The 16,458-nt window shown below is 43.2% G+C and overlaps 1 protein-coding gene and 1 long non-coding RNA gene across 3 annotated transcripts in view; one reads left to right on the forward strand and one right to left on the reverse strand.

Annotated features, from left to right (window-relative positions):
- ankfn1b (ankyrin repeat and fibronectin type III domain containing 1b) overlaps nucleotides 1–16,458 on the forward strand; it is a 248,155-nt gene that overhangs the window by 75,444 nt on the left and 156,253 nt on the right. The window lies entirely within an intron of this gene.
- On the reverse strand, nucleotides 9,715–12,730 carry LOC109865495 (uncharacterized). Its single transcript, XR_002251572.2, has 3 exons — nucleotides 12,525–12,730; nucleotides 11,698–11,838; nucleotides 9,715–11,577 (listed from the first exon to the last, which is right to left on the reverse strand). It is a non-coding gene; the product is annotated as an uncharacterized LOC109865495 (long non-coding RNA).

Below are 16,458 nucleotides of genomic sequence, written 5' to 3' on the forward strand. Positions count from 1 at the left end.
ACATTCCGGTAACACTTTCCAATAATGGGACGCAATTTCCTCAAAATTGACGTCTGTCCACCGCAGGAATAACACTAGTTATGCTCTTCACTCACCCACAGCTAACTTCCTGTCTCGGATCATGAGAATTCAGGGTGTGTGTGTGTGAGAAAGAGTGGGTGTTTGAGTGAATGAGTATGTAGATTAGTACTGTTTGTGTGTTTGTGTATTGTCTTGTGACTTTCCTCCTTTACTCTGTCCTGACCTCAGTCCAAATGTAATTATTTCTTGGTAATGGGAGCTACTCGCATACCCATCTGTCATCGTAGTTTGTCTAGTCAAGTATGACTGGACACCAGGAAGTATTACACAGGAGCTGTTCCCGTACTTGTGTGTGTGTGTGTGTGTGTGTGGTCCTTTGTAATTCAGTTGGTAGAGCATGGAGCTTGTAACACCAAGGTTGTGGGTTCGTTTTCTTAGACCACCCATACGTAAAATGTATGCACACATGACTTGAAGTCGCTTTCGATGAAAGCGTCTGCTAAATGGTATACACTCACCCGTCTGCTAAATGGTATACACTGTATATGTTATGTGTAAGCGACTATACATTTGTTTGTTTGTTTTCGGGTGTGTGTTTTCAACATGTTTGTTCCCGAGATGGTATGTTGGCGTCCACCGTTCTGCTCTGCGCTGGCCTCTGTGGTGACCATTTGAACAGGGCTTGTGGTTAAGAGAACCGTGACTGTTAAATTAGTGTGTGTGTGGGGGGGGGGGGGGGGGGGGGGGATTGGTCGTTCCAGTGTGGTCAGGATGCTGCGGTCTGTGAGAGACGCTCACTGGTTACTGGTCTTCTCATAATGGGTCTTCTCGTAATGGCTCAAACACACAATCTCATTTGATGTGGCCTTGATATATGTGGGAATGAATTGTAAGCATACATACTCATATTTGAACTTTCATACTCGCGTGCCTTTGGACACACGTAGACAAAGAGAGATATAATTCTTTAACTTGCGTGTAGCTATGCACTGATATACACACGCATCACTGAAGCATAATCTGACACACACACACAAAACGCATGTGCACACTCACACACACACACACTCACACACACACACACACACACAACCACACACAAACCACCGCCGTCCCTTCTCTCCCAGACGCCCACGTGCTGGTGGGATGACTGGGATCACACACAAAGCGGTTAGTAAATGATATGAAAGCCAGATGTTGGCTGGGCTCCCACCACACTGCACACTGCCGGCACCCACACCGGTCACTGTGTTCCCCTTGCAGCCCATTGGGTGTGTGTGTGTGTGTGTACGAGGGACTTTTCTGTATCTCACTCTGTCTCTGTGGGCCACTGTTTTGTATGTCAGTGTGTGGGTGTCTGATGTGTGTGATTCAATTCTATACTATTTTATGCTGCTGTAGAAAATATACTGCTTCGTGCTTCCATAAAGTGACGTTTTGCGTTTTGTTTGAAAGTGAATCTGGTTGATCATTGCGATGTCTTTGTCACCTCAGCCTTCCTGCCATCTCTTGATGCCACTGGGATTTAAAAAAAAATTGGATTTATTATTTAACCTTTATTTAACTAGGCAAGTCAGTTAAGAACAAATTGTTATCTACAATGACGGCCTACTCAGACGACGCTGGGCCAATTGCGCGCTGCCCCATGGGACTCCCAATCACGGCCAGATGTGATACAGCCTGGATTCGGTCGTGTAGTGACGCCTCTAGCACTGACATGTCGTGCCTTAGACCGCTGCGCCACTCGTGAGCAACAGGATAGGTAGTGTGTGTGTGTGTGTGTGTGCTTTCGTATTTTACACCGTCTAGCCTGTATTTATCGCCATGGAAACACATTAGGTTTTGCCACATTGTTTTTTTTTTCATCATTCAGAGGAACAGGCATTAGTTCATATTTTTTTTGTTACCTGAGCAAAGTCCAGGCCTATATTTATGTTCTACCTCCACCGTGCTGCAAGTGTTGTTTCTCTGTCGTCCTTAACTGTTGTAATATCACGTTGGCAGTCATAGAAATGAATGTCCTCGTGTTACTAGTTAACCCTATTTACCTTCCATATAGTGTATTAACAGACATTACATCCAACCATCGTTACTCATAACCTGACATATGATTGTTATACCCACAATAACCACAATCATTGCACAACCACAATAATTGCACAATACATCATGGTTACGACAGCAGACATAAGCACTTCGATTCAATGATGGTAGACTTTGTTCAATTACCGTTCATCTTCTCTATCGCCTAATGAGATGCAAGGCCCTGCTTTTCCTCTGCGTGAAATACGGTGTGTATCATGAAGGTGGGCAGGGGGGGTGTGGTCTGTAGAAAAGGCCAGACTTGTTTGGTTTGACAGCACTGTATACAAACAAACACCACATTGTCTTTGCCAGCCTCACCCTCTCCCCCTTCCCATCCCCCAAGTACTGGGCCTCACGTTCGTTTAAGGGGTCTGTGTATGTCAGTGTGGGTGTATGCACAAGTCTGTCTGTCTGTCTTTCTGTCTGTCTAGTGCAGTGAACCCCCCCCCCAAAAAAAAGAAAATTCTTATTCAGCTCTAATGACATGTCTGTGAGAGCTCACAGATACCTGCAAAACTCTGGGGGTTAAAATCACACCTCCTCCTGAGTCTGGTTCATAGTGACCCATGTCTTTTTAAGGCGATCTGTTTAAGGTGGCCTCTGTCTATTTACATTATTTCTGTTTACGGTAGCTCCTATTTACTGAAGATATAGTTTAAGTAGGTCCTATCTACTAAAGATAGTTCCTATGCCTTTGAGGTGGCTCCCAAGTCTTTGAGGTGGCTCCCATGTCGTTGAGGTGGCTCCCATGTCTTTGAGGTGGCTCCCATGTCGTTGAGGTGGCTCCCATGTCTTTGAGGTGGCTCCCATGTCGTTGAGGTGGCTCCCATGTCGTTGAGGTGGCTCCCATGTCGTTGAGGTGGCTCCCATGTCGTTGAGGTGGCTCCCATGTCGTTGAGGTGGCTCCCATGTCGTTGAGGTGGCTCCCATGTCTTTGAGGTGGCTCCCATGTCGTTGAGGTGGCTCCCATGTCGTTGAGGTGGCTCCCATGTCGTTGAGGTGGCTCCCATGTCTTTGAGGTGGCTCCCAAGTCTTTGAGGTGGCTCCCATGTCTTTGAGGTGGCTCCCATGTCGTTGAGGTGGCGCCCATGTCTTTCAGGTGGCTCCCATGTCGTTGAGGTGGCTCCCATGTCTTTGAGGTGGCATCCCATGTCTTTGAGGTGACTCCCATGTCTTTGAGGTGGCTCCCATGTCGTTGAGGTGGCTCCCATGTCGTTGAGGTGGCTCCCATGTCTTTGAGGTGGCTCCCATGTCTTTGAGGTGGCTCCCATGTCTTTGAGGTGGCTCCCATGTCGTTGAGGTGGCGCCCATGTCTTTCAGGTGGCTCCCATGTCTTTGAGGTGGCTCCCATGTCGTTGAGGTGGCTCCCATGTCGTTGAGGTGGCTCCCATGTCGTTGAGGTGGCTCCCATGTCGTTGAGGTGGCTCCCATGTCGTTGAGGTGGCTCCCATGTCTTTGAGGTGGCTCCCATGTCTTTGAGGTGGCTCCCATGTCGTTGAGGTGGCTCCCATGTCGTTGAGGTGGCTCCCATGTCGTTGAGGTGGCTCCCAAATCTTTAATGTATGGTATAGGCAGGCATAAGCTACGGACAACAAACACAATTGCATTTTATCAATGGCAATTTGAATACTGTGACGATATCCTGAGGCCCATTGTCATGCCATTCATTTGCCGCCCTCACCTCATGTTCCAGCATAGTAATGCACGGCCCCAAGTCGCAAAGATCTGTACACAATTTCTGGAAGCTAAAAATTTTCCAGTTTTTCCAAGGCCTGCATACTCACCAGACATGTCACCCATTGAGCATGTTTGGGATGCTCTGGATCGACGTGTATGACAGCGGGTTCCAGTTCCTGCCATTATCGAGCAACTTCACACAGCCATTGAAGAGGAGTGGGACAACACTCCACGGGCCACAATCAACAGCCTGATCAACTCTATGCGAAGGAGATGTGTCGTGCTGCATGAGGCAAACGGTGGTCACACCAGATACTGACTAGTTTTCTGATCCATGCCCCTACCTCTTTTAAGGTATCTGTGACCAACAGATGCACATCTATATTCCCAGTCATGTGATCTCCATAGATTACGGCCTAATGAATTTATTTCAATTGACTGATTTATAGCTCCTATGTCTTTAAGGTGGCTCTTATGTCTTTAATGTAGCTTCTATGTCTTTACGGTGGCTCTTATGTCTTTAATGTAGCTTCTATGTCTTTACGGTGGCTCTTATGTCTTTAATGTAGCTTCTATGTTTTTACGGTAGCTCTAATGTCTTTAATGTAGCTTCTATGTCTTTACGGTGGCTATTATGTCTTTAATGTAGCTTCTATGTCTTTACGGTGGCTCTTATGTCTTTAATGTAGCTTCTATGTTTTTACGGTAGCTCTAATGTCTTTAATGTAGCTTCTATGTCTTTACGGTGGCTATTATGTCTTTAATGTAGCTTCTATGTCTTTATGGTGGCTCTTATGTCCTTCAGGATTCTCCTATCTACTAAAAGTAATTTATATGTTATATTTCCGCTTAACTGTCACTCTTAGTGTCTAATTAAAGGGAAGGGCCCGACAACAAATATTGAATTGACTTGTTTCTTTTGCCATCTTGATCCAAAAGTGACGTACGTGCGCTTGACGTATACTTGCGTGACCTTTATGCCAACGATACAGCATGTGATAGGCTAGACGTAATCACACAGAACATAATATATCCTAGCAGGATATTACATCTCCCTTCTTTCAAAGATAACAAGTAAGTATGCATTGAATTCAACCATATACATATGACTGTACTTTTACCAAGTACTTTTCAGGATACCTGTTAGCAGTTTCAACTTGTAAACATTTGTATTTGCTGAATAAAAGATGCAGGTAAATAAGGCATTCAGGATAAAACCTGTGATAAACATGTACACCTCAACATGTACTTAATTGAACAATCTTTAACATATTGAACAAAACGTTTTCATGAAAAATGTTTTTCCTTTCTTTTTTGAGTGTGTAGAACAATGTGCATCGGGGCAGCGATCCGACCTACACCCTTTACAATTTACAGGTTAATCATAGTCTTTGGTTTGACCCCGCGGCCTGACCTGGTAGTGAGACCTTGTGTTGGCCCACAAGAGTGACTGTGTTGTGTTTTCAGCCACTTCCAGTGGTTGTGTTTGAACAGTTTCTGGCTCCACCTGTTGGATGTTTGTGTGTGGTGCATTTCCTTTTGTTTGCAGGACGTGGCGGTGGGTGGTTTCTGCGGTAAGATTGTCCCTCGTTGGTTTGGATGTGATATAACCTTTTCAGTACCTGCCATTTTGATGATGGTGGCAGGTTTCCAGTGTCCTGTGTCATGTTGTTGGTTGCGGACAGTGTCTTCTGCTTGCAGAGCAGTGGTCTGGCGTTTCACAATTATCTGACAGCACCTGTGGCTGCAGCTGTTTACCTGTGGTAGGGAGGATGGAGCGTAGCCTTCTGCTCACCAACAGCGGTGCAGGTGACGTCAGATTATCCACGGGAGTGTTTCCATACTCCAGCAGGGAGAGGTACGAGTTCTTCCTCTCTGCTCTTGCTTTCTCCAGCATGAACTTCACCCCCCACAAGCCTGTTGCTTTCTGGGTAATGGGGGCTGGTTGTGATGTGTGAAGTCCTATGCATGTGACACAGCCCATTGTCGCGACGCAGAATCTCTGCAATTCCTTCCCTAGAAAACATAGCTTTAAGTTTTTATGACTGCTGATGAAGTGGTGCTGTATTGTCTCTCAAGCCCAAAGTACCTACTGTAGTAATCTACAGCGACTACATAGAATGGAGAGGACTATGTTCAATAGATCTGTGGCAACGACTTGTCATGGCCACTCAGGGATGGGGTGTGATTTTTGGGGGAGGGGTTAGACCTGCGGTGCTCTAAGCATGTGTAATAAGCCTCTACCATTGACTCTCTCTCTTGTCCCATGCCTGGCCAAAATAGAATGTCTTTAGCCCGTTGGTTACATTTCTCCATTCCTATGTGCCTTGTGTGTATGAGTTTGAGCATGTCTTGTCTGAGTGTGTGCGGCACAATGATTTTCTCACCTTTGAACAGGATACCATCCAGCTCAGAGATCTCGTCTCTGTGGTTCAAGTACTCAACAACAGTGGTTCCAGTACTCAACAACAGTGGTTCCAGTACTCAACAACAGTGGTTCCAGTACTCAACAACAGTGGTTGGCCATTTTTTACAAGCATCCAGTCTGTGGACCGTCGCAGGAGGTTCCGGACTGTGGACCGTCGCACGAGGTTCCCGGACTGTGGACGTGCACTGGAGGCACAGTGCGTGGAGCAGGTACAGGACGTACTGGACTGGGAAGGCGCACTGGAGGCCTGATGCGTGGAGCCGGCACAGGTGGCACCAGACTGGGGACACGCACTTCAGGGAGAGTGTGAGGAGCAGGCACAGGACGTGCCGGACTGGGGAGACGCACTGGAGACCAGAAGGGTGGAGCTAGCCCAAGTTGCACCAGACTGCTAACTGGATCCCCTGGTCGGATGTTGAGCAGAACACACTTGCACAACATCTCTCTCATCTCACTCTTTCCTAACTTCCCCAATGCCTCCCTGACCATCTCTGGCCCTGAATGGTCTCCAGCTCAGGCATGTTCCTCGGCAGCTCCATCTCCTTGACCACCTTCACCTCCTCCGGACTCGGTTTCTTGCCATCTGGTGTCAGCCTGTGTCCGAAATACCTCACCTCTGGTACGCAGATTAAGCTTTTCTCTGGGTTGAGCTTCAGCCCTGTCTCTCTGGTTCTCTCCAGCATGGCTCTTAGGTTGGCGTCGTGTTCATCCTTGGTATGGCCATACACCAGGAGGTCGTCGACGATTGCTGATACTCCATGGAGGCTTTCGTATGTCTCATCAACCCTCCTCTGAAACTTGTTCTGCTCTGAGATGATGCCGAAGGGGAGCCTCGGGAACCTGTGTCGGCCAACTACAGTGAGGAATGTTGTTAACTTGGTACAGTGCCTTGCGAAAGTATTCGGCACCCTTGAACTTTGTGACCTTTTGCCACATTTCAGGCTTCAAACATAAAGATATAAAACTGTAATTTTTTGTGAAGAATCAACAACAATCATGAAGTGGAACGACATTTATTGGATATTTCAAACTTTTTTAACAAATCAAAAACTGAAAAATTGGGCGTGCAAAATTATTAAGCCCCTTTACTTTCAATGCAGCAAACTCTCTCCAGAAGTTCAGTGAGGATCTCTGAATGATCCAATGTTGACCTAAATGACTAATGATGATAAATACAATCCACCTGTGTGTAATCAAGTCTCCGTATAAATGCACCTGCACTGTGATAGTCTCAGAGGTCCGTTAAAAGCGCAGAGAGCATCATGAAGAACAAGGAACACACCAGGCAGGTCCGAGATAATGTTGTGAAGAAGTTTAAAGCCGGATTTGGATACAAAAAGATTTCCCAAGCTTTAAACATCCCAAGGAGCACTGTGCAAGCGATAATATTAAAATGGAAGGAGTATCAGACCACTGCAAATCTACCAAGACCTGGCCGTCCCTCTAAACTTTCAGCTCATACAAGGAGAAGACTGATCAGAGATGCAGCCAAGAGGCCCATGATCACTCTGGATGAACTGCAGAGATCTACAGCTGAGGTGGGAGACTCTGTCCATAGGACAACAATCAGTCGTATATTGCACAAATCTGGCCTTTATGGAAGAGTGGCAAGAAGAAAGCCATTTCTTAAAGATATCCATAAAAAGTGTTGTTTAAAGTTTGCCACAAGCCACCTGGGAGACACACCAAACATGTGGAAGAATTGCTCTGGTCAGATGAAACCAAAATTGAACTTTTTGGCAACAATGCAAAACGTTATGTTTGGCGTAAAAGCAACACAGCACATCACCTTGAACACACCATCCCCACTGTCAAAACATGGCGGTGGCAGCATCATGGTTTGGGCCTGCTTGTCTTCAGCAGGGACAGGGAAGATGGTTAAAATTGATGGGAAGATGGATGGAGGCAAATACAGGACCATTCTGGAAGAAAACCTGATGGAGTCTGCAAAAGACCTGAGACTGGGACGGAGATTTGTCTTCCAACAAGACAATGATCCAAAACATAAAGCAAAATCTACAATGGAATGGTTCAAAAATAAACATATCCAGGTGTTAGAATGGCCAAGTCAAAGTCCAGACCTGAATCCAATCGAGAATCTGTGGAAAGAACTGAAAACTGCTGTTCACAAATGCTCTCCATCCAACCTCACTGAGCTCGAGCTGTTTTGCAAGGAGGAATGGGAAAACATTTCAGTCTCTCGATGTGCAAAACTGATAGAGACATACCCCAAGCAACTTACAGCTGTAATCGCAGCAAAAGGTGGCGCTACAAAGTATTAACTTAAGGGGGCTGAATAACTTTGCACGCCCAATTTTTCAGTTTTTGATTTGTTAAAAAAGTTTGAAATATCCAATAAATGTCGTTCCACTTCATGATTGTGTCCCACTTGTTGTTGATTCTTCACAGTTTTATATCTTTATGTTTGAAGCCTGAAATGTGGCAAAAGGTCGCAAAGTTCAAGGGGGCCGAATACTTTCGCAAGGCACTGTAGATTCTTCTTTTAGTTTAATCGCCCAGAAACCCGACCTTGCATCGAGGGCGCTGAAGTACTGTGCCCTAACCAGCTTTGGTTTGACATCGTCCAACCTCGGGAGTGAGTAGTGTGGTCTCTGAATTAACTTGCCTTGTTCAGGTCTTGGAGATCTAGGCATACCATCAGTTCTCCAGTGAGCGGCTTTTCCCTTACCACCAGTGCATTGACCCACTGTAGGCTCGGTCTCCTTTACGACGATCTTGCCCTTCTCCACGACTGCCAGCTGAGCTTTCATGCGAGTTCGTAGCGTGAATGGGATCCTCCGTGGTGGATACACGGCTGGTGTCGCCTTGGGGTCGATGCAGATGCTGCATTCTCCTGGGAACTCCTTGGAACATGTCAGAGAACTCCTCCATAATGTTAAATTATGTGTTTCACTCAGTGTTGTATTTGCATTGACAGGCAACACCAGTTTGATTAAATCCATGTCTAGGCAAACTCTCATCCCTAAGACGGGTGGCGCTTGTGTACTGACAATGTAGAACACTAGCATGACTGCCGTGTCCTTATCTCTACATTTCAAGTTACATGTCCCTTTAACATCCAGTGGTTCACCACCATACCCTGTTAGTCGACATGTTGCTGGTTTGAGTACTGCACTGCCAAACATATTCCTGAATCCAGTTTAAATCTAACTTTGTGCTTTTCTTGTCCAAGTTCAACGTCAGCAAATGCTTGCTCCCTGTTTGTTCCAATCTGCTGTCTTGTGGAAGTCTATGCACAGTTAGTCCATCTGCTCTATAGCCATGTCCTCATCTACAGCATGCACAGTTCTCATCCTGCGCTGTGGCTGCTGTGTTTGTGCTTTACATACTTTTGCGAAGTGATTGAAACTCTTACAATTGTTGCACCGCCTTTTTTTTGCTGGCCGTTCCTCGTTGTCATCGTGTTCTTTAGCGCAAATTCCACATATTTTGGTCCTCTTTGCGATATCCCCGCTGCCCCTAGCAAAGTTTCCGTAGCTCTGACGCTTTGCGTCGGTTCTGTATCCTCCGTGTTCTCTTTGGCTTATAGCATGTACTGCCTGACTAGCTGTAGCAGCGCTAGCTCTGTTGCTATTGCTAACCATGGTCCTCAACTGTTCTTGTGCTAGCTTGTGTGAGTGCGCAATGTCTATGGCTTTTTTGAAAGTAAAATCTGATGAGCCATGACTCAATAGCTTTTCACGCACTTTAGGTGAGTTCGTAGCAAAAACAATCGGACTCTAACCATCTCGTCACTGTTTGGCTAGTTACAGTCTTCAACTAGAAACTTTACCTCGGTAACAAAATGCTTGACGGACTCGCTAACACCTTGTAGCTTTTCTTGAAACTTGTATCTAGCAAAAAACGGATTTGCATTGGGAATGACGTATTCCTCATACTTGTCATAATACGTTTTCAGTACCTTTGCATCTGCGTTTGTGTCCCCATGTTAAATACATCTCGTCCTTTCCCCCCCGTTCTTGTTCTTAGTACATATCGGTCCAGAGAGCATTAGCTCGACCCTCGTCAGGTAAATTTGATTAATCCCAATCCCTCCTCGGTGTTGGAACGCACAATGACTTGACTGTCACTCTTAGTGTCTAATTAAAAGAAAGGGAATGACAACAAATATTGTCTTATTTATTTTGCCATCTTGATCCAAAAGGGATGAATGTGCGCTTGACGTAAACTTGCGCGACCTTTATGCCAATGATGCAGCATGTGATAGGCTAGACGTAATCACACAGAACACAATATATCCTAGCAGGATATTACATGTCTTTAAGGTACGGTAGCTCCTATGTCTGTAACCCTATCCCGCAGTCAATGACCAAAAGCGACCTCTTTGGCCTCATGGGTGGAATGTTATTAATATTTTTCATAGTTTCAGCATCAATAATAAAGATTATTCTTTAAAACATTATGAAAAGATGGTGTTTCTATTCCAAACAGTTTGGTTATTTCAGTCCTCTGTGATGTATATAAAGTGTAATATTGGCATGCAAACTCAAAATGTAATACATTTCAACTCATGGTACAGGTGTCTTCTTTTTTTAAGCCCAGGTGTATACTTTTGTTTCAAAATAGATTTAAGACTACCAAGAATCACTCTGTGTAACCCTGATTTGGCCCGGTGCAGTAAAATGTTAAAGTAACTCCTATATAGTAATTGTAGCCCCAATGTATTTAACCCAGTTAGCAATGAGCAGGAGCCTGGCATCCCTCAATAGTGGTCCCGCGATGTGCGACAGATTTTTTTGCCAATCTCCTCATTCATGGACTTGCAGGCTTCTCAAAAGTGACATAGTAATCAAATAAGTAACATAGGAAAGCAATCAAATAAGTGACATAAATATAACATACTTATAAAAACAACTAAATTAAACTAAATCAAGTACAAGAGGCACGCAGCTAAAAGGAAATAAGATGTAAACTAAAATAAGATTAAAAGAGATATCCTATAGGGATATAGAAGCTTTGTTTGTCCATGTGCATAGTGAGTGGGATAATTACAGTGCAGTTGCATCATAGAATTATATGAACGTATATACAATACATTAGTAGTGCAGTAAGGTGACATAACTATTGCATGGTTCCAGTAGAATAAACTGATTTCAATGTGTACATAATATGAGTAAATGGTAAGTGTGTGGTAGAGTGCAGTAATCAGCCCAGGGTTCAGCTGTTGGAGCAGTCTTGTGGCTTGTGGGTAGAGGGTGGATTTGAGACAGGTGGTCTGAGACTTGATGTTGAACCTCAATGAAGTGGATTCCTCTCCCTTGTGCGACGCCGCCTCCCGCCTTCACAATCGGATGCCCGTTTTAGCTACTCAGCATCCCGGGTTGCAGGGTTCTCCTGAATGGCTCCTATACACAAAGAAAGAACATTGATTTATATTTGAATCGCACATGGTCTTGCACGAGTTTAAGAATTGACTCAAAAGTAGAGAAAAACAAATGACACATTTGAATAATATAAAGACTTACTGTGAAGAAATGGTCTTCAGAAACAAGTCCCTGAAACAGGCCACCTCCCCTGCCCTTAGTCCAGGTTGTGGCGATGGCAAGACGGTTTGACAGAATGCAAGGGTAGGATCCGCCACACGGTCGAATTCAGGTCCTTGGCACCTGTTAAGTATTAGAAATTGCACACTGTTAACATTTCTCTCGCCAACCCCCTATCTTTTATATACATTTAATGTGACCGTCTAAAGACAGATGTCAGATATTTCCAATAAGTATTTACATTTGTTGGTAACAGTTATTTTCTTAACTTTGTTTCTGCAGCCCAAACTTTAAACAATAATGTTACATTGAAATTAAGTAAATATTGTGCAAGAAAGAACCGATAGGCAAAGTCTCATCTGGGCTAAGTGAATGTAACGTTACATACCTCCATGGCTAACACATCCACATGGTATTCTGCTAAATACGATGCTGGGACTGGCCATTGCCCAAATGGAAAGACAAACCAGATTGGCTAGCTATATAAAGGGGCTTTTTTTCTCCTCTGAATGTAGCTACATATAATGTTAGTCAATGTTGTAAGCTAGGAAAACAATTTAACTTTAGGAAGATAGCTAAGTAACTCGGCTAGCAAGGACACAATCTGATAGCAATCTAGCCAATTTAACAGTATTTACCATTATTTAGCTAACAACAGTCAAGTTTACGTTTCTAGCTAGCTAGCTAGCATTAGCAAGCTAGCCAGGTGAAGTTAACTAGCTAGCTTGCTTGAGTTATTTTCCCTGTTGACGTTAACGCTACACAAGTAAAACTACTCCCGAATGAAGGAAAGCAGTAACTTTACTTACTTGAGCAAACAAACCTTTCATTCCAATCTGGTGCATGGACAGATGTGAAACCAAATAATGAAACAAATGTAAGCGCATTGGTTTATATAAATAAAAATAATAGCGAGCTAATTTAGCTCGTTAACTAGGTCTATTGTATTCCACAAATGAGCCACTCCGTACACAATTCAAAATCCAGGCTAGCTAAATCCAGGCTAGCTAATCTATCTACACTACCGGTCAAACGTTTTAAAACACCTACTAATTCAAGAGTTTTTTAAATGTATTACTATTTTCTACATTGTAGAATAATAGTGAAGACATCAAAACTATGAAATAACACATGTAGTAACCTAAAAAGTGTTAAACAAATCAAAATATAGTTTATATTTGAGATTCTTCAAATAGCCACCCTTTGCCTTAATGACAGCTTTGCACACTCTTGGCATTCTCTCAACCAACTTCATGAGGTAGTCACCTGGAATGCATTTCAATTAACAGGTGTGCCTTCTTAAAAGTAAATTTAATGTGTTTGAGCCAATCAGTTGTGTTGTGACAAGGCAGGAGAGGTATACAGAAGATAGCCCTATTTGGTAAAAGACCAAGTCCATATTGTGGCAAGAACAGCTCAAATAAGCAAAGAGAAACAACAGTCCGTCATTACTTTAAAACATTACTTTAAGACTAGGCTACCTGGGGCGGCAGGTACATGGAATTACATGGAATTAACAAGTTACATGGAATTAACAAGCATACAGTCAATAACACAATAGAAAAAAGAAAGTCTATATACAGTGAGATGGTTTGGGATGAGTTGGACCGCAGAGTGAAGGAAAAGCAGCAAACAAGTACTCAGCATATGTGGGAACTCCTTCAAGACTGTTGGAAAAGCATTCCCGGTGTAGCTGGTTGAGAGAATGCCAAGAGTGTGCAAAGCTGTCATCAAGAAAAAGGGTGGCTACTTTGAAGAATCTCAAATATAAACTATACTTACACATTTTTGGTTACTACATGATTCCATATGTGTTATTTCATAGTTTGGATGTCTTCACTATTATTCTACAATGTAGAAAATAGTACAAAATAAATAAAACACTTGAATGAGAAGGTGTTCTAAAACCTTTGACCGGTAGTGTGTATCAACAGAATGGGTGCCCCTAGTATATTATTGTTCGGTATTTCCAAACATACGGTGGTAATAAATAAAAGGTATTAAACTGTTCTTTCCCAAAAGCTATTAGCTATCAAGTATGAAAGACTGGTTTAAAACTCGATGGAGGATGGTAACAAAGATAACTTCCTGTTGAGGCTTTCCGGCTTCTTCTGTGGGCTTTAAGAGGTGCCCCCTCCTACTGTACATAGTGATCAACACTTTTCTTCAAGTAGGTGAGGCGGTTTAGGGAGTGGCATTTATTGCTAGAAAGGAACCATTTTCATTGTCTCAAATATGTAGTAGCCTATATTAAATCAATAGCAAAAATGTAGGCTCTTTTTTGGCATAATCAATATAATTCAATGGGCATTTCTAAAATGTTCTACTTCATATTCATCATCTCCAGCACCACCCAACATCAACGTACAGCTGAAGTCGGAAGTTTACATACACCTTAGCCAAGTACATTTAAACTCAGTTTTTCACTATTCCTGACATTTAATACTAGTAAAAATTCCCCGTCTTAGGTCAGTTAGGATCACCACTTTATTTTAAGAATGTGAAATGTCAGAATAATAGTAGAGAGAATGACTTATTTCATCTTTTATTTCTTTCATCACATTCCCAGTGGGTCAGAAGTTTACAAACACTCAATTAGTATTTGGTAGCATTGCCTTTAAATTGTTTAACTTGGTTCAAACATTTTGGGTAGCCTTCCACAAGCTTCCCACAATAAGTTGGGTGAATTTTGGCACATTCCTCGTGACAGAGCTGGTGTAACTGAGTCAGGTTTGTAGGTTTCCTTGCTCGCACACGCTTTTTCAGTTCTGCCCACACATTTTCTTTAGGATTGAGGTCAGGGCTTTGTGATGGCCACTCCAATACCTTGACCTTGTTGTCCTTTTGCCACAACTTTGGAAGTGTGCTTGGGGTCATTGTCCATTTGGAAGACCGATTTGCGATCAAGCTTTAACTTCCTAACTGATGTCTTGAGATGTTGCTTCAAAATATCGACGTAATTTCCCGCCTCATGATGCCATCTATTTTGTGAAGTGCACCAGTCCCTCTTGCAGCAAAGCACCCCCACAACATGATGCTGCCACCCCCGTGCTTCACGGTTGGGATGGTGCTCTTTGGCTTGCAAGCCTCCCCTTTTTCCTCCAAACCTAACGGTGGTCATTATGGCCAAACAGTTCTACTTTTGTTTCATCAGACCAGAGGACATTTCTCCAAAAAGTACGATCTTTGTCCCCATGTACAGTTGCAAACCGTATTCTGTCTTTTTTATGGTGGTTTTGGCTTCTTCCTTGCTGAGCGGCCTTTCAGGTTATGTCGATATAGGACTCTTTTTACTGTGGATATAGATCATTTTGTACCTGTTTACTCCAGAATCTTCACAAGGTCCTTTGCTGCTGTTCTGGGATTGATTTGCACTTTTGGCACCAAAGTAGGTTCATCTCTAGGAGAAAGAACGCGTCTCCTTCCTGAGCGGTATGACGGATGCATGGTCCCATGGTGTTTATACTTGCGTACTATTGTTTGTACAGATGAACGTGGTACCTTCAGGAGTTTGGATGAACCAGACTTGTGGAGATCAACATGATTTTTTAAAAACAAAAATCTGAGGTCTTTTCTTTTGATTTTCCCATGTCAAGAAAAGAGGCACTGAGTCTGAAGTTAGGCCTTGAAATACATCCACAGGTACACCTCCAATTGACTCAAATTATGTAAATTAGTCAATCAGAAGCTTCTAAAGCCATGACATCATTTTCTGGAATTTTCCAAGCTGTTTAAAGGCACAGTCAATTCAGTGGATTGACCCACTGGATTTGTGGTGAAATATTCTGTCTGTAAACAATTGTTGGAAAAATTACTCATGTCATGCACAAATTAGATGTCCTAACCAACTTGCCAAAACTATAGTTTGTTAACAAAGGCACAGTCAATTCAGTTTAAAGGCACAGTCAATTCAGTGGATGACCCACTGGATTTGTGGTGAAATATTCTGTCTGTAAACAATTGTTGGATAAATGACTTATGTCATGCACAAATTAGATGTCCTAACCGACTTGCCAAAACTATAGTTTGTTAACAAGTTATTTGTGGAGTGGTTGAAAAACGAGTTTTAATGACTCCAACCAAGTGTGTGTAAACTTCCGACTTCAACTGTATGTGAAAATGCACGGTTCTATGTTTTGTAGTAAAATAGATCAAGATAAGCGACATCATCAACCAATTAGTAGACCATTAGTAGGCATTGCCTACTCACAATTGGTCAAAATCACACAATACACATGTCATTGGAAACACTGTATTTTTTACTACAAACATAGAAACCTACCATTTTCACCATGTTGGGGTGGTGCTGGTGAGGATGAATGACATTGGAAATGGTGAAGTTTCCCTTTAACCTACTTAAACTGTAAATGATTCAGTGTGTTTCTGGGGTCATACTAAATGACTGTAAATGCACGATGTCCACATGTGTGGTTGTGTTGTGTTTTTAAATGAGCAAATAAATCAAATCAAAATTACAACAAATGTCAGGTATTTATAGAAACAACAAAAACAGCCTGCAGCCTCCGGCTGGCTGTGTTTAGCTGGAAGGTGGCAGGCTGAATTTGAGATGAGAGAAATTCCTTGCTATTGTCTTTTTAAATGAACTCATGGCTAGATGGCTTGCCTAGGGCTTATAGCTGTCTTCTGAGTGGAGACTAAACGCCAGAGATGCAAAAGCGGACCGCCAAAGGCTTATAGCAGTCTTATGAGTGGGGGGCTACCCGCCAGAGATGCAAAATCACG

This window comes from Oncorhynchus kisutch, linkage group LG20 (assembly GCF_002021735.2).
Source record: "Oncorhynchus kisutch isolate 150728-3 linkage group LG20, Okis_V2, whole genome shotgun sequence".
In the NCBI taxonomy this organism is placed as follows: Eukaryota; Metazoa; Chordata; class Actinopteri; order Salmoniformes; family Salmonidae; genus Oncorhynchus; species Oncorhynchus kisutch.